At 46.4% G+C, this 20760-nt stretch overlaps 1 protein-coding gene across 9 annotated transcripts in view; it reads right to left on the reverse strand.

Moving 5' to 3' along the window:
* Positions 1 to 20760, reverse strand: part of ST3GAL6 (ST3 beta-galactoside alpha-2,3-sialyltransferase 6) — a 177960-nt gene that overhangs the window by 83969 nt on the left and 73231 nt on the right. For 2 of the 9 annotated variants that reach the window (XR_012154504.1, XM_073307802.1), the window contains exon 1: positions 17511 to 17945. The exons of 5 other annotated variants lie outside the window; for them this stretch is intronic. The gene's annotated coding sequence lies outside the window, so the exon portion shown is untranslated. Of the gene's footprint in view, positions 1 to 17510; positions 17950 to 20760 lie in introns of those variants that run through there. 2 more of the 9 variants (XR_012154502.1, XM_073307861.1) reach the window with 2 other exon arrangements.

The following is a 20760-nucleotide window of genomic DNA, read 5'->3' on the forward strand; positions in this document are numbered from 1 at the left end:
AGACCTGCTGCTTTTACAAAGAGCTGCATGCCATCCCAGGCAGAGACCTCCCCGCCCACAAAAAAGCACCATGGTGCCTGAGTCACAAGCCCCTGCCATGAAGAGCCAGGAGGAGGTGGTGGTATACGAGAAAGGAGGAGGAGGAGTATAGGGGACAGGTGACCAGGGGATCCAGTTGTGCAGTGGGCCAAGACCGGTTTTTGATTCCACTGCAGTTCAGCCAGTTGAGCACAGGTGAGCCCGATGCAGGGGTAGGAACCTCAGAGAAGTGTGTATACAAATTTTCAATTAAAGGGATGTCCCTCCTCCAGAGTAGCAGGACACAGTCTTTTGACTTTACATTAATTTGCTCATACTAGAGGAGGTAATGGTACAACCAAGAGAGGTAGAGTATTATATCTGCTTTTTCTTCCCCTCAAGAGCCGGGTAGGGGGAGAGGGTTTGTGTGAAGCTGTTTATTTATGTACATAGGGACATCCTTTGAATCCTCTTGAGAGATCTTGATGAAACTTCCAGGGAGGTGGTGGAATCTCCTTCCTTAGAAGTTTTTAAGGTCAGGTTTGACAAAGCCCTGGCTGGGATGATTTAATTGTGGATCGGTCCTGCTTTGAGCAGGGGGTTGGACTAGATGACCTCCTGAGGTCCCTTCCAACCCTGATATTCTGATTCCTCTCCTGAAGGTTTCTAGGGTTGGCAGCCTTATTTCTTCCGCCGTGGTAGGAGACTTTCCCATGCCACTCAGCAACAACTTGGGCAACCACCATTGCAGTAAAGAGGCTAGCAGCATATGGGCCCGGGTGGCTTCAGGATGCCTGCAGCAGCTGTGTGTGCTCTGACTGCTTTTGTTACGCTCAGGAGTGAGACATGAGCTAAAATTACCACTTCCTGTAGAAAACGGTGCCAGTATTCAGTGTCATTGTCCTATAGAGCTAGAAGCAGGCAGGCAAGAAATTCTCTTCTAATTTCCCCTCCCCTCCAGCAGGCCATACTCACCCTGTCTGGCACTGCGACTGCCACCATGCACAAGCAATTCCACACAGAAGTGAGAATGAACGGCTTAAAACTTATGGGGGGCAAGGGGCATGAGTTCAGCATCTTAAGTTTCGCTTTCTATAGTGAATGCACTGACCACGATACACGTGTAGTGTTTTATCTGTAGCTACTGTGACCCTCCGGGTCTCTCCCTTCATATCCATGGAACACCTGAGCCAGATAAGGAAGAGAAAGAAGAGGACTCGGGATGATACGTTCAGCAAAATCATGCAAGCCAGTGCTGCATCAGACCATGAGCACAGGGCCTGGAGGACGAACACTGAGGACAGTCTGGAGAAGGAAAGTGTAGAGAAGAGAAAGGTGCAGGAAAACAAGAGGGAGATGCACCAGGACATAATAGGGCTTCTCTTGACAGCAAACACAGATGCTGCAGACTCTGGTGGATCTGCAGGTTCAGTGATTCAGGGCTCACCTCCCCCTGCAGTCCATCAAGAATTCAATATCGTGACCTCCCTATACGCCCACACACACATTCCACACAGCATCAGGGGTCACTGCACAACCTCTACCACTCCACCCTGGAAGACATTAAAGACAATCACAGCTTCACTTACACTACAAACCTGTAACAGCCATGGTTGGTGCATGTGCAGCTGACATAGGCACAAATGTTCTTTTCCCTTCATCAGGTCCGTTCTCTTAATTTATTAAGTTTGTAATTTATTTGTTTTAAAATTGCATAGGTTTTTTTGCACTGATTTTGTTACAGAATACAATTTTATTATTTGGAATATAATTCATCTTTATTAGTTTGCAATATATGCTGCTGAGCGCTAAGCAGTTCTGAAAGCAACCAATTACCTGTTACGGCACAGCGTCACACAACTCATCAGATCATTGACAATCAAAAATAATAGCAGCATTGACAATGCTTTATGCCTACATGTACAACAATCACTACACAATTCCTACCAGGCCACAAAAGAGATGGGCCACATAGAGCACACTACAACACTACACACTATTCTGGCTCACTATCAAAATGGTCTTTCAAAGCCTTCCTGAACTGTATAGCTCCTTGCTGAGCTCTAATAGCCCTTGTATCTGGCTGTTCAAACTCATCAGACAGCTGCTCCACCTCCACCCCAGCAGAAACTTTCCCCCCTTGGCTACATATATTACGCAGGCTAAAGCAGGAAGGTATAACCATTGGGATGTTTTTCTCACCGAGATCCAACCTTGTGAGTAACCACCACCAGCATCCCTTCAAACAACCAAAAACATATTCAACTGTCAATCTGCTCCTGCTGAGCTGGTAGTTGAATAGCTCCTTGGTGGTGGTGAGGTAACAGGTGTTTGGCTTCATGAGCAAGGGGTAGGCTGGGCCCCCTAGAATCACTACTGGCATTTCAACATTACCAATGGTAATCTCCCAGTCAGGAAACAAAGTCCCTGTCTGTAGCTTTCTGAACTCTCCTGTGAGCATCACGCACCTCCCCTGACCAGTCCACAGGCGTCGGTGAAGCAACCCCAGTGATCCACCAATGCCTGCATAATCACAGACAAATAGTAATTTCTGTTGATGTACACAGTGGCAAGGTGATCTGGTGCCAAAATAGGGAGATGAATTGTGTCTATTGCTCCACTGTAGTTTAGGAATCCCACTGCAGCAAACCCATCTATGTCCTGCAAATTGCCCAGAGTAACAGACCTGCCTAGGAGGAGTTCGTCAATGGCTCTGCACTCTTGCATCACAGCAACCCCCACGGCGGATTTCCTGACTCCAGATTGCTACCAGTAGGTCAGGAAACAATCTGGCATTGCAGGTTTCCACAGTGTGATCGCCAGTCTCTACCCCACTATCAGTGCAGCTCTCATTTTGGTGTTCCTGCACTGGAGGGCTGGGACAAGTTCAGCGTAGATCCAGCTGTGTTGTCTCGTGCAGCTGGAAGTTTTGCAGCCACTGCTTGCAACCAGCATTACGATGTGATCCCACCAGTCAGTGCTCCTTTCTCAGGCCCAAAAGGGGCTCTCTATCATCTCCAGATGATCCATGAATGCCACCAACAACCCTGAATTGGTTCTCCTTATGTCCCACAGCAATCTGTCTTCCAAAGAATTGTCATGTTCCTCACACACCTTCTTTTGCCAGTCAGAAGAGTATCTAAGGGTTTTCCCCTGCCTCTGCAGTCCTGGTGCTTTTACTCCACTGCACAGGGGTACAGCAGGGTTTAGGGCAGGCCCTCTACTTGGAGCTCAGAGGATGAATGGTGGCAGGCTAGGTGAAGAATGAAGGCTCTCCTAGTTCTGATTCTCCTCTGCCTTGTATCTTTGCACCTGTGCAGAGTGAGTATAAAATGCCACCAGATCTGAATTCTGTTCTTACATACATAGTAGCATTTTACACTCATTTTGCAGCGGAGAACCAGCCCTCAGCTGGAACCTCGCCTCCTTCCCACAACTCCAAAGAGGACATGTATTAGAGTCTCAGAGCCAGTCTGCAAACTCCACCACCTCAGGCCACAGGATTTTGTCTCCCTCTTCCCCCTGTGCATCCCCCAAGTAAGGGCTTCTCTACACTTCATGCTCGTTGCAGGCCAACTTGAGATGCTGAGCATCAACATGTCATGCATTCACACACAAACGTAGCTGCTGCAAATCAACTGGCTTCTGAGTATGTGCTATTAAACTCACTTTGGAAGTGTGTTTACTCAGGTGCAGGATGATTTCACTCACTGCAAAGTGGATGTAGATGCATCATATCCTGTTGCCGATGCATCACATCTTCTGAGTCCTCCCAATGATATCCCATACTGCTTTCAGGTTACCTTGCTTGCCTGTTTGTGTACCTGTGTGCCTTCTACTGCTCCATGTAACATTGCTGTTCAAATTATCGCTCACCACCTGGTACCATCCTTTGCAATACCAGTGCATGAGTAGTTCACATACCAGTGTGTCATATTCCAGATTCCCAGTCATTGTTTTGCTGATCCATGGTCCTTATAATGAGGTTCTGGACTTAATAGATAGAACCCTGCAAATCCACAGATATGCGCGAACCATGTTTGTGGATCACGGATCAGATGCAGATACAAATTTCGTATCCATGCAAGACTATTTATAGACCACAGGGAAGAGGAGCTTTATTCTGCCTATCTTGCCAGCACTAGGTAGGAATTCTTGGAGTTATACAAGGGGTTTCACAGGAAATGCTCAGAATGGGGCACAACCATGATAGGATACCAGTGCTGCAGTAAAGCAAAGGTGCTCCAGTTGGAATGCAGTCATGCCAAGTATAACTTGACTATACGGAGAGGTACAACCATCTGCTCTTATTACAAGGAGCTTGACTGGATCTTAGCTAGGTGTCTAAGCCGTGCACCAGAGAACACTGTTGACAGCACAACTGATTCAGGTGCATCGAATGCTAGCAACAATGGTGAACAGGATGACTGATTCTGGAGCACCAGATGGTGGTAACACTGGAAAACCTTGTGTCATGGACAGCAAAGCCCAGCAACCTCTGAATATTATTATGCTGGTCTAACTGTTATCTAGCACACGGGTTTGTAAATCCCAATCCCCCCTGCTCATAGTATAGGCTTTGCCAGAATTACTTGAACTCTCCCTATATGACTTCTTATAGTAATATGAAAAAGCCAAACCACCACATTATGCTCCACACATTTGACTCACCCACCTTCTCCCAAATTGCTGATTAACATGGCTAATCAAAGAAAGAGGCTGTTTTCAGCTGTGACGCCTTTATTGCAAAAACATTTTTTTAATTTGATTCTTTGCTTTTTACCACTTCCGCTGCAAATGGAAGAGAAAGACAGCTCACTGGATCATGAAGAGGCAGACCGTACTCATGCAGCTAATTTTCTACTGCAGTACAACTGCTCAACAAAATGAAAAAATGTTAACGAAGTTTATATCAGCATACAAGTCTGTATTTTTACTGAACAGCACCCTGGGCAAAACAAGCCCGTAACAATCATACATGCACAATAACATCATCAAAATAAGCACTGTATTAAAACAACAAAGTGCATCACAAACAAAGACATGAAATATGCAGTAATGTTAAAAATTATTCTCAGAAGTGGGCCCTAGATTCAAAGTAGTAACAGAATGCATTCCTTCACTATGGCCTGGTCTACACTGCCACTTTACAGCGCTGCAACTTGCAGCATTCAGGGGCATGTTTTTTCACACCCCTGAGCGAGAACGTTTCAGCGCTGTAAAATGGCAGTGTAGACAGTGCACCAGTGCTGGTAGCTACTCCCCTCGTGGGGGTGGGTTTTTTACAGCACTGGGAGAGCTCTCTCCTAGCGCTGGTGCCATGACTATACAGCCATGTTAAAGCGCTGCAGCAGCAGGATTTTAATGTTGCTAGTGAAGACATATCCTAAGTGCCACGGCGTGTCTGCATAACTTCTCAGAGAGTGTTCTCTGGCTGATCACAATGCTAGGCAAGAGTATCCATCATCTGCTACCATCCTTGTGCAAGGCTCTCCCCCTTGCTCTCCCAACAGTTGTGTGAAATTTAGCAGGCAGTTCTGACACAAGGAATATGTTCTATATCAGCATCCAGACTCCACAGCAGGACCCTCCATTGACTGGTCAGACTTCCAAATGCACTGTCTGCAATGATTCAGGGTATTAACAGTTCCTTTCTCCTACCTAATTGTCTAAGGAAAGGTTTCATAAGCCAGGGAAGCACACGGCAAGTTGCTTCTCCTAGAATGCTGAGGCCATTAATGTCCTTATAGACCATGGGTACAAAAATTCTACTTGTTGCTGGATGGAAAAATCCAGACATCTGAAAGATCCTGGAATCATGGACTTTCCCAGACTACTCCACATAAATATTAGGGAACATTCCTCAGAGAATTACAGAGAAAGATGCCTTTCGGTCTGAGGCCTGAAGTGGGGTGGGGGCAAAGAACAGACACCTGGGTTCCAACAATGGCCCCAGTACAATGAGGGAAATCCAGATGGGCAAAGCCATTAATAACCACCTGCACATTGCATAGTCTTATGACCCAGAAGGAAAGCACCGTCTTGATAGTGGTGCACATCTCCATTACAGCAGCACCAACAGATGACCTACGAACAGCAAACTGGTTAGCAGCTGCGCGGTGGCAATCCAGGATGGTGAGCTTCCAAATGGTGATAGTCGTGTGTTTCTCTACGCTCCGGGGAGCTCACATGGGTGGTTGGTGGTTCACTGGTACGGATCCTGGGTCAGCACTCCACAGAGCTCAAAGAAAGTGGCTTCTGACATCCTGAAGTTCTGCCACTGGTAACCCCCGATCTGCAGCACTATCCTGTCCCACCAGCCAGCACTCACTGGGGGAGCCCAAAAGCAGCACTACTCTGTGTGAAGCTGTTCCATGAAGAGCTGTAGGAGAAGCGACTGATTTCTTTCAGCCTCTTCATCCTCCTCTGCTGTTCTTCCTGGTCTAGTTCTGTAGCCGTTGCGCTTTACATATCTTAACAACAGTCGGTTTATATTCATGATTGTGAGGATTGCAGTGATCCATGCTTCCCGCATGCTGCCTGTAGGCGCTGGCTCATAGAAAGAATAGTGAGTTTGGCACCAAACCTCTAATTCCATTGCCTTGGGGTAGGAATCCTTTGCTCAGGTAAAAATTCCCACTATTCGTATCCAACTGTGGATGAGCAATACACTCCGAGATGTCTGAGCAGAACACTGTGCACTCAGTGCAAAACAGCTCTATGCTGTGTGGCCACTAATACAGGGCAACACTTACTCAATCACCAGAAAACCTTTTTGTGTGTACAAACTGATTGCACTACTGTTGTTGTGGATCAATTAAACACACCTATATGAAAGTGGCACCCATTTAAAAGTATATACATGTCCTAAGTTAACTACTGAGGCTGGATGCTGGGTTGAGGATTTGCCTCATATGATAATTCGCAGTGACTTGTGTTATATCTGATTACCAATTGTTAGTATCAACTTAGTTCTCTATTTTCTCAGCCAAAACCACTTTGCGCTGGATAGACAAAAGAATAACTCTCTCAAAATGTTTTTTCTACTAGTAGGTTTTTGAACGTAGTATTTTACAAATGTTAAATATAGTTTTGCATTTCCCATAAATTCTTAATAACTGATGCTTTTTTTATTTAATGCCTGTAATGTTTCTAGACAGTCTTTTCCTCAAATGGAAAGCCTTCGCTAAGTGCCAAATTCTTCCCTTGGATGCACGCACATATAACTCCTATTGAAGTCAATGAGAGCAGGACACATGGACCTTGAGGCAAAATGTGGGCCACACTCTAGCAAGTCAGGACATTACAGTGGAACCCTCTTATAATACAAATTCACTTTTCCTCAAAAAAGCTTCATTGTAAGGCAAGGATCTGTCTAACCAGAATTACAGCTGGCACATAACAGTGCAGGCCACTTTAATTCCACGTAAGCATAAAAATCCAGTTCTGCTCTATCAGAATTTACTGTAAGTAGGTTCAACTGTATCACCTAAAAACATCTTCTCTTTGCTCCCCGAGACCTCAGCCCTTTATTTCCTATCACAGCCACTCCAGTTCCATCTCCACAGTAACCTCCCACCCTCCTCGGTATGTTGTTAATATTGCAGACATCACAGAACTCCATTAGAGCATGAAACCTACACATAGTCAAGTAAATGGCTTTTTGTTTTGTTATACAGTGCAGTTTTTCAAAGATTTCTTTCAAAATTGCTTTTTACTCTAGAAGCTTGAGACAGAAAGCAAACTTATAAACTTTGAAAAGCCATGGAGTATTACAAAATAACACAACTGACCAATGCATCATGTTAGGGCAAGAGCCAGTGAACCCTAACATGAGGCACTGGTCAGATGTGTGCTATTTTGTAATGCTACAGGGCTTTTCAAAGTTCACAGGATTGCTTTATATGCACAGGTATGCGTAAATACAAGAAGGGCCAAATTTGAAAAATATGGGTGCCTGAAGATAGACATCTAAATCCTACATTTGGACACCTAAACACCACTTTAAGGCACCTGAAGGTGTATGTTGACAACCTGATAGGTATCATCATCAGATCCTAATGTAGACAAGGCAAGCTGTAGTTTCAACTCAATTAAGGTGATGAAGGTGAACTTTAGGCTTCTCCTAACTAAACTGAAGAAGAACATGATAACTTCCATCTATGCTATGAAAAAGGTCATGGTTAACTATACATTAGCTAACCTCAGCACTTTTACTAGTGTAGGTAAATCCAGAATTACACTGGCTTAACTAGATTGACTTAACATCATGTCTTTAGTTAATTTCATGCAAATTCTGTGTTTAGAGAAGCCCTGAGGGTACCTGTATACAGCAATTAAACACCCACTACTGTCCCATGTCAGCTGACTTGGGCTTGCCCTGTGGGGCTGTAAAATTTGTGGTGCATATGTTCTGTCTCAGGCTGGAATCTGGGCTCTGGGAACTTCCCCCTCACAGGGTCCCAGAGCCTGGGCTCCAGCCCATGGCCAACCAAATACACTGCGGTTTTACAACCCCACCGCCTGATCCGATAGACATGGGCCAACCATGGCTGTTAATTGCTGTGTACAGATACCCTGAAAGTATGGCTTCACTACTCGCAGGATCAGTGGGCAGTGATCAATCCAGCAGGGATCGATTTATTGCATCTAGTCTAGACGCAATAAACTGACCCCCAAGCACTCTCCCGTCGACTCCTGTACTCCAGTTCTGCGAGAGGCGCAGGCAGAGTCAACGGGGGAGCGGCAGCAGTCGACTCACCGTGGTGAAGACACCACAGTAAGTCAATCTAAGTTCGTCAACTTCAGCTACATTATTCACATAGCTGAAGTTGCATAACTTAGATCGATCCCCCCCCCTCCAGTGTAGACCAGGGCTTAGTTTCCTAACGGGGTTCTCTCCCTGGACCATGCGCAGAGGCTCAGTCCCTCTTATTCCCTTTAGGCTAGCTGAAGTGTTGGAGAGAGAAATTTATTAATGTTTGTGAAGTGTTCAGATACTATCATGATAGGGGCTCATGTAAGCAGATTTACATTTCTCTGCTTTCTAGCTCCTTCTATCTAACAAGTTCTCTCTCTCATTTCCCTTTTCTTTTGCAGCATTCACTGTGCCCACAAGGATAGAAATTTCCAGTTTTGAAATAAGTTAGAATTCTGCAGAAACTGAAGGCCTTAGCAGCCCATTTACCAAAGAAAGTTTTCTGCTGATTGATAAATCCACTTCTCTGTTCACCATTAAACTAGGACACAGGAAACTTGCTTCAGAATAATCTGGCTCTAAACCAAGAGCACCCATTTAAGTAAGAGCCTGAATTTATTTTTTATTGTCAGTTTACAAGAGCTCATGTTAGTCCTGATTCTCAATTATTCCATTGCTGAATCTGGGGCACAATGGAAAAAGGGGAACCTTTGTGCTCCCTATATTCTGGGCCCATGCAGAGGTAAATTAGAGTAGCCTCAGGGCTGCTCTTATGCTGAGCTGCTCAGAAAACACTCCTGGGAAGCAGAGACTATCCATAGCACAATGTGCTCTAGTGCTGGGAGCAGAGGAAATGTAGAGCCTTTATGCCAGCTGCTCACCAGCAAGGAAGCCAGAATGGTATAAACAGACCTTAGTGTAAGTGAGAATCAGGCCTGCTGTCCATGCTAGGTAACCTTTTTCGAAAGCCAAAATATTAACCATTCTTCCACTCTGATCCTCTCAAGAGCTGTCCTAATACAATAAACTTTGAAGGGCATTAAAGATGTGTCCGTATTTTTAGATGGGAGATATGTACCCGGCAAGAATCATATTATTAAGTTCCTCACTGCACTATATCCTTAAATAGCATATAAATGCAACAGTAAGTATCACTGCTATACAAACTGCTCACTCAACATTCTCATTACACAAACCACACCAGTAACCTCACACTACCTATATATTTTCATGGAATGCAACAAATTTATGTTGCCCTGAAGGTACCTATTTTGTATTGCAGATTACTGTTGTGTGAATAAATCAAGCGCTGAGCTATAAATTACAGAACCACAGTGCAAAAGCAGTTTAATTCCAGTACTTAAGGGTAACCTGCAAAGAAAAGCAATTAAATTCATGTGCTTTTTAACATGTATAAAGAAGGGCTGATAGCGCTTTGGAGGGGTGGGGCGTGGGAATAGAAAAAGATTTTTGATTTTTAAACATTAGAAATTGTACCTCCTTTACCCTTTGAAGATGATGAATAATTGAAGAATTAGTGGTTTTGACACCACAGAAAACCAGGAAGTGAAACCAAGTGGAAAGAGACAGTAGCTTTTAATCCAGTTATTTAGAACTTCGACAGCTATTTATCTTGGACAATGAAAATACACTAGTCAATTCTACATCCTGCTTTTTCTACACTAAAATTGTGCATAAGGCAGGAGAATGTTTAAATTCATACTCAACACTGTTTTCATTGACTAGCATTTTTTTAAAAGGCAGGAAAATACTTCTGGTTAAGAGACAAGAATTAATGGGTTTTTTGTGTCCTCTTCCTCCCCCACCCCCCATGTACCCAGTCTCCGCAGAGCGGGGGCAGGGGAGCAGGGCTCAGGAGTTAGATCAGGCTGCTTGGTCTGAATGAGCCTTCAGAGTGGAGAGTGCCTCTCCACTTAAAGAGACAGCACACGGTCTCTCATATACTTCCCCAGCAGCCAGTGCACACACACGGAGACTCCATCTCTGTCTCTCACACACTCACACTGTGTCTTTCACACTCACCTCCCAACGCATACTTGTGTTATTGTTGTTGTTACTTCTTGGTACTTCCTGCAATGCACATATATTCTCTGTAATTTTATTCTTTCAAAGTGCTGTTATTTTAGTTTTTTGACTGGTCTATGCATTTCATAATTTTATTTCTCTCTTATGCTTAAATTTAAATTCTTTCAGTACTGAGTTCTAAAGTGCCTAACATGTCCTGGCTGGAGTAATTATCCCTATGGTAACTTTTTTAAAATATATATTATATCTAGGTTTTTTGTTTCTATTGGTGGTGCACAGCCACACATTACCTCGATATTGGTGCATAAAACAAAATTCTTTCCTCACATGGATGGAAAAAATTAGAGGGAACATTGACCCAAAAGGGGGGCTGGCGAGGCTACTGTAAGGGAAGTTGTGAGATCACCTTTTTCCTTGCCTTCAGAGCTGGCCTGCTCTGCAGCAGTGCAGAAGTAAGGGTAGCATAGGCCCTGTCTACACTGGCAAGTTTCTGCACAGTAAAGCGGCTTCCTGCGGTGTACCTCCCGAGGTGCACACGCTGCCACGCCACTTAGTGCGCAGAAACTGTGCAGCTGCAGTGCTATAAAAACAAACCACCCCGACGAGAGGCGTACGGCTTTCTACGCTGGGGCTACAGCGCTGCAGTGCCAATGTAGACACCCAGGTAGATTACAGCGCTGTGATTGGCCTCCGGGAGGTGTCCCACAATGCCTGTTCTCACCTCTCTGGTCATCGGTTGGAACACTCTTGCCCTGCCCTCAGGTGACCAACTGTCAGCCCCACCCCGTAAATTCCTTGCAAATTTTGAAAGCCCCCTTCCTGTTTGCTCGGTGACGCATGCAGTGGTCTCAGCGCATCTTTCCAGGTGGCCAAGCCTGCTGCACGCACCGGGCGATCCCCCACTTGGAGCAATGCCGAGCTGCTGGACCTCATCAGCACTTGGGGAGAGGAGGCTGTCCAGTCCTAGCTGCGCTCCAGCCATAGGAATTATGATACCTAAGGACAGATTTCACGATGTATGACAGAAAGGGGCCATGACCGGGACACATTGCAGCGCAGGGTCAAAGTGAAGGAGCTGTGGAACACCTACCACAGGGCACGGGAGGCAAACCGCCGCTCCAGGGCTGTACCCATGTGCTGTCGGTTCTACAAAGAGCTGGATGCAATACTCGGTGGCGACCCCACCTCCACTGTGAAGGCCACTGTGGTGACGCACATGCCAGTTGAGAGCGGACTGAGCCAAGAGGAGAAAATCTTGGAGGAGGATGTGGAGGGGGACCCAGAGGCAGAGGACAACTCAGAGGTTAGAGATGCATGCAACCAGGTGCTCTTCTCTATCCTGGAGGAGCCTAGCCAGTCACAGTTGTCAGAACCTGATGAAGCGCAACAAGGAGAGGAGGCCCCTGGTAAGTGGCTCTGATTTCGGGAATCGCTGAAGTGAGTTGTTGGGGGCAGGAGAGTTGCCGAAAGCAGGCTTGTGTCTGTATAATGCGCGTACCACCACATGCCTCGTCTGAGCAGTGGAACAGTGTTGATTGACTTCCTCGCTTCATGGGAATCTGCCTCAAGAGATCTCCACGAAACTGTTTTGGAGATTCTGGGCAGTCCGCTGCTGCAGGTTTTTTGGCAGAGCTGCTTTATTTCTTGCCCCATCAAGGGTAACTTTGCCATCACTGTAGGGGGGGGGACCATTGCTGCACACAGGCAAGCCACATAAGGGCCGGGGCAGAAGCTGCAGTCTTGGAGAAGACCCTCGCTTGAGTCCCTGTTCAACCTCAGCAGTGAGGTATCTTCCATAATGAACAAAGCCTGTGGAAAACGTGGGGACAGTAATGATTATAAGCCCTCACCCACCCCCAGTGCTGGCTCTCCTTAAGAGCCACATTCCCAGTGTACAGTACGGTCCTGAAACACTGATTTCCCTTGCCCCTGTGTCTATTTTGGGGGTCCTCTGGCTCATGTGTGCTTGCCTGGGGTCCGCCAGTTAGTGACAGGTATTTGAATCAGTGTTCTGTGTGTTGCAAACAATACTGCTTCTCTAAAATGTTGCATTTTGGCTTCACAGATAGGGAGGCTGGGCTCCCAAGGTCCTCTTTGTTATGGCCGGCTGAACCTCTATGCAGAATTAGAAACCAGACACAAAAAACTAAAGAGGACTTTCTGTTTGATGTCATGATGCTTTCCACGGCAGAAAAACAAGAACTGAAGGAGTGGCAAGACAGCAAGAAGGGGGACTGAAAGGAGAACGCGGCACGTCAGAATGAAGCCACGGAGTGGCTCTTAAAAGTTACGGAGCACCAAGTGAACACACTCCAAGCGCTACTACTACAAACTGAGCAGCTCCTTCCCTGCAGCTGCTGTCACAAAACTCTTTCCCATGCGCCCCCCAGACACCACCAACACATTCTTATCAACCTGCTGGCTCCAGTCTTTACCTGCTACATTCCACTCCTGACCCAGCACAGTCCAGAACTGCAGACTCCCAGGACCCACTGCACTCAATACCCATCCCTCTGCAGTTTAGCCCTGCTGAAGTACAGTACCCGCTGCATTGTACTCCAGAGGACAAGGCTGCATAGGATACCTGGACATACACAAATCTTTAGCCTTCCCAGAACCTCGCCTCCTCCTGGGACCCTCCCTTCCCCTATCCCCCCACAGTGCTGATGTGTTTTTTGGTTTGTCTCTCTCCTCCGGTTGTTGATTTTTAATAAAAAAATTGTGTTGGTTTGAAAGCAATCTTTATTCCATTAATTGAAAGCAAACAGAGCCCTGCAAAGCAACAGGCAATTTTCTTAAACCTTCATAGTGCATCACCTGCACCAATCACAATCACCTCCTAGCATTACAAGCACTGCACTCCCAAGCACAGCAAAAATATTAGTGGATTTCAGCTTCCAATTGCTGCCTCAAAGCATCCCTGATCCTTATGGATCTGCACTGCATGCCTCTAATAGCCCCGGTCTCTGGCTGTTCAAATTCAGCCTTCAGGTGCTGAGCATCAGCTGTCCAGCCCTGAGTGAAGTTTTCATCCTTCCCTTCACAAATATTATGGAGCGTACAGCATGCAGCTATAAGCATAGGAATACTGTAACCAGTCAGGTCCAGTCTCCCACATAGGCAGCACCATCAGTCATTTAAATGGCCAATAGCACATAACAGTCATTCTCTACTTGCTTAGCCTGCTGATGAACAGCTCTTTGCTGCTGTCAAGGTGCCCCATGTATGGCTTCATAAGCCACAGCATTAAGGGGTAGGGGGGGTCTCCCAGGATCACATTGGGCATTTTGACTTCCCCTGCGGTGATATTCTGGTCCGGTAAGAAAGTCCCTGCTTGCAGCTTCCTGAATAGGCCAGTGTTCCGAAAGATGCACGTGTCATGAACCTTTCCAGACCAGCCTGCGTTAATGTCCGTGAAATGCCCATGGTGATCCAGAAGCACCTGGAGAACCATAGAGAAATACCCCTTCCAATTAATGCACTCGGTTGCTAGTTGGTCTGGTGCCAGAATTGGAATATATCTATTGCCCCTCTGCAGTTAGGGAAGCCCATTTGTGCAAAGCCATCCACAATGTCATGCATGTTGTCCAGAGTCACGGTCTTTTGGAGCAGGATGCGATTAATGGCCTTGCATACTTCCGTCAACACGAGTCTAATGCTCTATTTTCCCACTCCGAGCTGGTTAGTGACCAATCGGCAGCAGTCTGAAGTAGCCAGCTTCCATAGTGCAATCGCCATGCGTTTCTCCAATGACAGGGCAGCTTTCATGCTCGTGTTCTTGCGCCGCAGGGCTTGGGCTAGCTCATCACACAGTCCCATGGATGTGGCTTTCCTCATATGAAAGTTCTGCAGTCACTGCTCGTCATCCCAGACATGCATCACGATGTAATCCCACCACTCAGTGCTTGTTTCCCCGAGCCCAAAAGTGGCGATCCACTGTGGTCAGCACCTCCGTGAATGCCACAAACAATCTCATGTCATAGCTACTACACGTGGCGAGATCAATATCGCACTCCTCTTGCCTTTGCAGTCTAAGGAATAACTCCACTGCCACTCTTGATATGTTAGTTAGAGCAAGCAGCATATTGGTCAACCATGCAGGATCCATTCCCGCAGACACAGTACACAAACCAGTTGAAAGATGGTGCCAAATGCAGACAGAAGCACAGGGATTGCTGGGATGTGAAGCAATGCATCACGGGGCACTGGGTCAGGACCCAGGATGCCCTGCAGCCCCCTCCACCTTCACACAACTCTTAGTGGCTGAACAGGGAGAGATGCTCTGTGGGACAGCTGCCCAGCATGCACCACTCAAAATACCGCTGCAAGTGCCGGAAGTGTAAACACGCTATTGTGCCAGCAGCTGACAGCGTGAACACACAACAGCAGTTTCCCCTTCAGCACTCTCTGAGCAGTGTACTGCCGGCGCTGTAACTGTGCCAGTGTAAATATACCCATAGTATAGTTACTTAACTCTGTAGAAATCTGCACTGATGCCGCAAAAACTATGTCTAGTACCAAGAGCAGGGTGGGGGATCATCGCAGTCTGAAATATTTTCAAAGAGGGGCCCAGCAATAAAAGTTTGAGAACCCCTACTTTAAAGAATGTGAAAACTTTTGAGGGAGCTCTTGTTAAAATTTTGACACCTGAGCACTGCAAAAAAGGTAAAAAGTGCTATTTTGACTTTTCTAATGCATCATAAAGAAGCAAAAAATAAAAAAGGCACAGCCCTAATTTTTGTATTCTCCTTAGAATAACCTTATACTGCAAATAAGAAATCTAATACAAATTGATCAACCTGTAGAAGTTTTCCAGGTTGATATACATACACATCTTTGGTTACTATTTGCATTCAGTTTGGCTATAATGCAACGGTCTGTCATTACAGAAACAATCCCAATGCTAAGGTCTTGAATGTTCAGCCAACAAAACTGTCTTTGCCTAATGGCTGTGTAACTATGTGAAGAGACAAATATTTTTATGCATTACAAACTTGACATACGGAGTGTGGTGGGGGAGATGGGAGAGACAGAGTATGAAGAAATTAAGATTTTACAATTTGGCTACCAAACTTCAGGTTGATATAAGCAGTCCAGTCCCCATTAAAGTCAATGGAAATACTCTCTGTGACTTCAGTGGGTTTTGGTTCAGGCCTATAATCAGGTAAACTCCCACTGATTTCACTGGAAATTTTGCCTGAATAAAGACTGCAGGATTGGGCTCATAATTTTAAATAACTATAATCTGAATATTGACTGTCAAAACCAAAATACATCATTCAAATCATACTCTGCAGAGCCACCAAATAACAGCACACGAATAGAAACTTTCTTAGATTTTTTTCAGTGACAAAAAAGTAGCTGGCTTTGCAGAATACTTAAGAAACAGTCCATCAAAAGATTACCTGTAAACTACTAAAACAACAAGGAGTCCGGTGGCACCTTGAAGACTAACAGATTTATCTGGGCATAAACTTTCGTGGGTAAAAAACCCACTTCTTCAGATGCATGCTGTAAACTACTGTTTGTTTTAAAATGCATTTGGTGTTAACTATATTTTAGTAAGAGGAAAAAAACACACCTTCTTTTGATAACAAGGGGCACTCAATGAAAAAACATCACTTCTGTTTGAGGCGTTTTTAAATTAACACCTAGGATTATTGTATCAGACAAAGGGGGTGGGGGTGGGGAAATCTCTCTTCAGATTTCTCTGCTCACTGCATTTTACAGCACTGTGCCTATAATCAGTTTGTTATAAAGGGTTTTCCTCATCTTCGTGGGTTTTTCCGAACAGGAACAAGAGACAGAGAGAAGAAAAACTTATTTATTTTACACACAGACACACACATATATATATTCAGGTCCTCTCGGTTTATAAGTCAGACTTGAAATTTGGCAAACAAATTTGCACGGTAGATAGATAGAGAGATCAGCGAGGCTGCCACATGGATCGGCTGGTAGGAGAGGAAATAACTGCACGAACGAAAAGTGCACTAAGTGGTTTTACTCCTTGCGATCGCACTGAATCTTTTCACAAAAACAGGCGGCTGTGCCTTGGTATTTCCTGCTCCCAGAAATCAGAGGAAGAGGGGCAACGCCTCCGGAGCTCCTATTACAGACCCAGAGTCGATCTTTTCGGCAGGCATTAAGAGAATTTGGAAGGAAGCCGCCCGCCCCCACCCTGCCGCAGCTCCGAATGCCGCGCTCGCAATCCCACTCCGCCTCCCTGCAATCGGTTCGCGGCCCCCGTTCACACCGCTCCCAGGAGAACCGAATTCATGCCGGGAAGGAAGGGGGCCAGCGCGGGGAAGCAGGCGACACGCACACAGGCCGCCACGGAGGGGGCCGGGCAGCGCTGGGGGACACACCACCCGTCGCCCTGTCGTGTGCCTTCCCTCTCCGCTCCCACCGCCAGCTCGGCGCAGCGCCTGTCCCCTTCGCCTCCCAAACGCGCTCCCCGGGGCAGCCTGCCTGGGGCGCGCGCGCCTCCGGCTCCCTGCGCCACAGGGCGGGCTGCCTCGCAAGGGCGCTGGGGAACCCAGCCGCGTTCACACCGGCCCCGCCCGGCGCCCAGCCCCAGGCAACCAGAGCGCGACAGGAAGAGCCGCCCCGCTGCCCGCGGCTTCCCCGGGGGCGCAGCTCCCTCCACCGGACCCCGCAGCAGCGCGGCCCCGGCCTCTCGCTCGCTCGCCGGGGGCCAGCCCCAAGCGCTACCCCTTTCCCCCGCCAACGCTGGCGCGTTACTCACTGTGCCCGTCCGGCTGCGGCGCTCCGGCCCCGCTCGCTGCCCCCAGGCTGCGGAGCACACACGCGTGGGCGGGGGGTTAGCTGGGGCACGCCGCCCGCCGCATGCTGGGGGTGGGCTGCGAGGGCGCTGCTGGCTGGCCCGGGCTGAGCTGCGTCCGAGCGCCCCGAAAGCAGGAGACGGCGTCCAGGAGCCCGGGGCGCGTGGCCAGAGGCGGGCTCCGCCTCCTGCCAGATGCTGCGGCGACTGCTGCTTTCTCGGAGCGCGTCTGTGGCGAGGGGAAACGGAGACGCCCCCCCCGCTGAACTGGCCGGACACCCGCAGGAGCCCAGCTAGGGGCCGGCGATACAGGGGGTCTCCGCGTGGGTTTCTAGGGCTTTGAGCAGAAGCAACTTTCGGCTGAGCACCCTGCGCTGCAGAGGTCGATCGCTTTGCCATAAGGCAGCCAGCGGATGTTGCGTAAATGAGGCCCCGACTCGAGGCTAAACTGACAGAGAGAGTAAGAAGGGGGCGTGGGTGCAGCCCTCTGGACCCCAGGATGCGAGAGCGACCAAGTGAGGCAGGCAGTTGCTTCTGTTGGGGAGAGAGACACCCTTTCAGACCTGAAGAAGAGCTCTGTGTAAGCGCCAAAGCCTGTCTCTTTCACCAACAGCTTGGGCCAGTAAAAATATATTACCTCACCCGCCCGCTCTCTTTAATAGGGTAACGGATACAGCCAAGAGGCGCTCTTAGCAGTGTGCACAGCACATCCTTTCTAGCAGCTAACAGTAACCTGGGTTTGATTAAAATCGAGCTCCATGACAGAAGGGTTGTGATTTAAGATGAATTTCGCAGGCTAGTACTTGTCCCACCTGCTTCAAGACTCATTTGCAGGATGTAAAAACGGCAAGGATAATTAGAGAAACCATCCTCCACCCTTGTGTGTGTCATCATTTTCTATCATGCAAATAGTTTATTTGTGCTGGGCAAAATCCTGACGCCAACACTAAGGCATCCTGGAACCATGTTAGTTTGAGTAATTTAATTCCAAAGGGGAATGAATACACAGCATTAGCTAGTGCCAATTAACTATTTTTCCAGGAAATGACCATGTTGTAGAGACTGTTCTACCTTCAGTGGCAGGTAAGAGAACTCTGGTCTCCTGGCCTGAATACACACCCAAGAGCCAGTACCACTGAATTTTAATTCCATCTCTGAAACTGACTCCCTCTATTACCTTGGGCAATTCGGTTAACTCAGCCTCTGTTTCCCCATCTGTACAATGGAGATGATACCTTTCTCACAGACTGTTGTATGGAGTGGTTACATTTCTAAAAATCTTTGAAAATGTTAAGAGGTAGACATAATAACCACAACAGCTCTATATATGCTGATGTACCCTAGTATATTTTATGCTTAAACATATCAATGGGCTAAGCATAGGCAATATTTCAGTCCCTATCCTTGCTAATCAAGGTCCCTGTGCTGTTTGAAGGGCTTTACCATGAGAAGCTGCCATAAACCTCATTAAATAATCAGGTGTACATGCAAATTAATGTTAATTTATAAAGGCCTCCAAGGAAGTGATTGGCCAACTCCTCTTTCTAGTCCAAAGCAATGAAAAATGCCATTATCTTCAGTTTTTATCCTTGTACAACTTCAGTAGTTCTTTGGATTCTTTCAAAGAGCAGTACATTGACATACCAAATTTGATAGTTATGCTTTTAGATGTGCAGTAATACATCCTACATATTGATACTGCTATCAGTTAATTCCCTGAATGCTTGCCTGACTGCTGACACTGGTTTTATATCTGAGATGGGCACAAACTGTCTGTGATGTGAGCAGGGAGCCTTCCCATTTGAAAGAAACATCAGTGTGTTGTCAAGAAGTCTGTTGGTAGGAACGTGGATTAAGAATCAGCATCCCCTCTGTACTCAGTTATAAGGACATGGAGAATTGTGTGGCTTTAGGTTACAGATTTATGTGACATCACCAGCCAGATTCTCCAAATCTTGCTAATGTCCTCCAGCACATACCTATTCTTCTCCTTACCAGATCTGCATACAGTGGAGGGATTTTCTTACCTGTTACCACTATGGAAGAGGTTTATCTTTAAATCATCTCCCAAAACAAATTACACAGCCACAAAGGCTCTTTTATTCCTATTGTCAATGTTGTTCTAAAACTCCCAACTGGATAGTATTCACATTCCCAGTTTTTGGCAGGTCACCTGGGTGGCGTTGATCTAGTTAGGTTTTACAAATAATGATAGCAAGAAGCACATTACTTATCCAGGTGTAGATGTGCCTTAATTTATACCCTCAGACTGATGCTTCTGGATGAAAACTTCTTTTTCCTCCTTAACTTAAAAACCTGGTAGGAGAAGAATATTCGGCTGACTAAAAGTGAAAAGTTGCTCCTTCTCCCATTCCCATCTAATGAATACATTTTCTCTCACTGAGTTCCATCTTAAATTACCTCCTTAGAATTTCAGAGTAACAGCCATGTTCGTCTGTATTTGCAAAAAGAAAAGGAGGACTTGTGGCACCTTAGAGACTAAACAATTTATTGGAGCTTAAGCTTTCGTGAGCTACAGCTCACTTCATCTCACAAAAGCTTATGCTCAAATAAATTGGTTAGTCTCTAAGGTGCCACAACTCCTCCTTTTCTCGTTAGAATTGTTTCTTCTTAATTCTTAAGTGAATCTGAAGTATACAAGAAGTTACTCTCTTTCTTTCTTTCCTGCTGGCCTTTCCTTTGAAACCAACAAACAGCACTTACTTGACTTTAGTCATGTGCAAACAACACATGATCCTCCTGATCCTGTTCTGACCATCAGCAAGTTGCCAACCTGGGACCAGTCCAAAATTCTAGGATTTAACAGTTGAAAAGCCCAACTGTCAATTCAGTGCGAAGAGAGAAAGCCAGGGGAACTGAACCCCATTCAGATATCATTAGGGGCAGGATTTTCCTCAAATGTCTGTCTTCATTTATTGTCCCTTTTTGGATCTATAACGTGCTCCCAAGAAGTCACCTGAACCCACAAATTAATGAGAGCAGCAAGATCAGGCAACTGTAAGAGGAACCATTTCAGAAGTTGCTGCTGGTGGCTGAACAGAAACACACCCTATCCCCAAAAAGAAAAGGAGTACTTGTGGCACCTTAGAGACTAACCAATTTATTTGAGCATAAACTTTCGTGAGCTACAGCTTACTTCATCGGATGCATAAAGTGGAAAATGCAGTGAGGATGTTTTATACACACAGACCAT

Source organism: Lepidochelys kempii, chromosome 1 (assembly GCF_965140265.1).
Source record: "Lepidochelys kempii isolate rLepKem1 chromosome 1, rLepKem1.hap2, whole genome shotgun sequence".
NCBI classification, from domain to species: Eukaryota; Metazoa; Chordata; order Testudines; family Cheloniidae; genus Lepidochelys; species Lepidochelys kempii.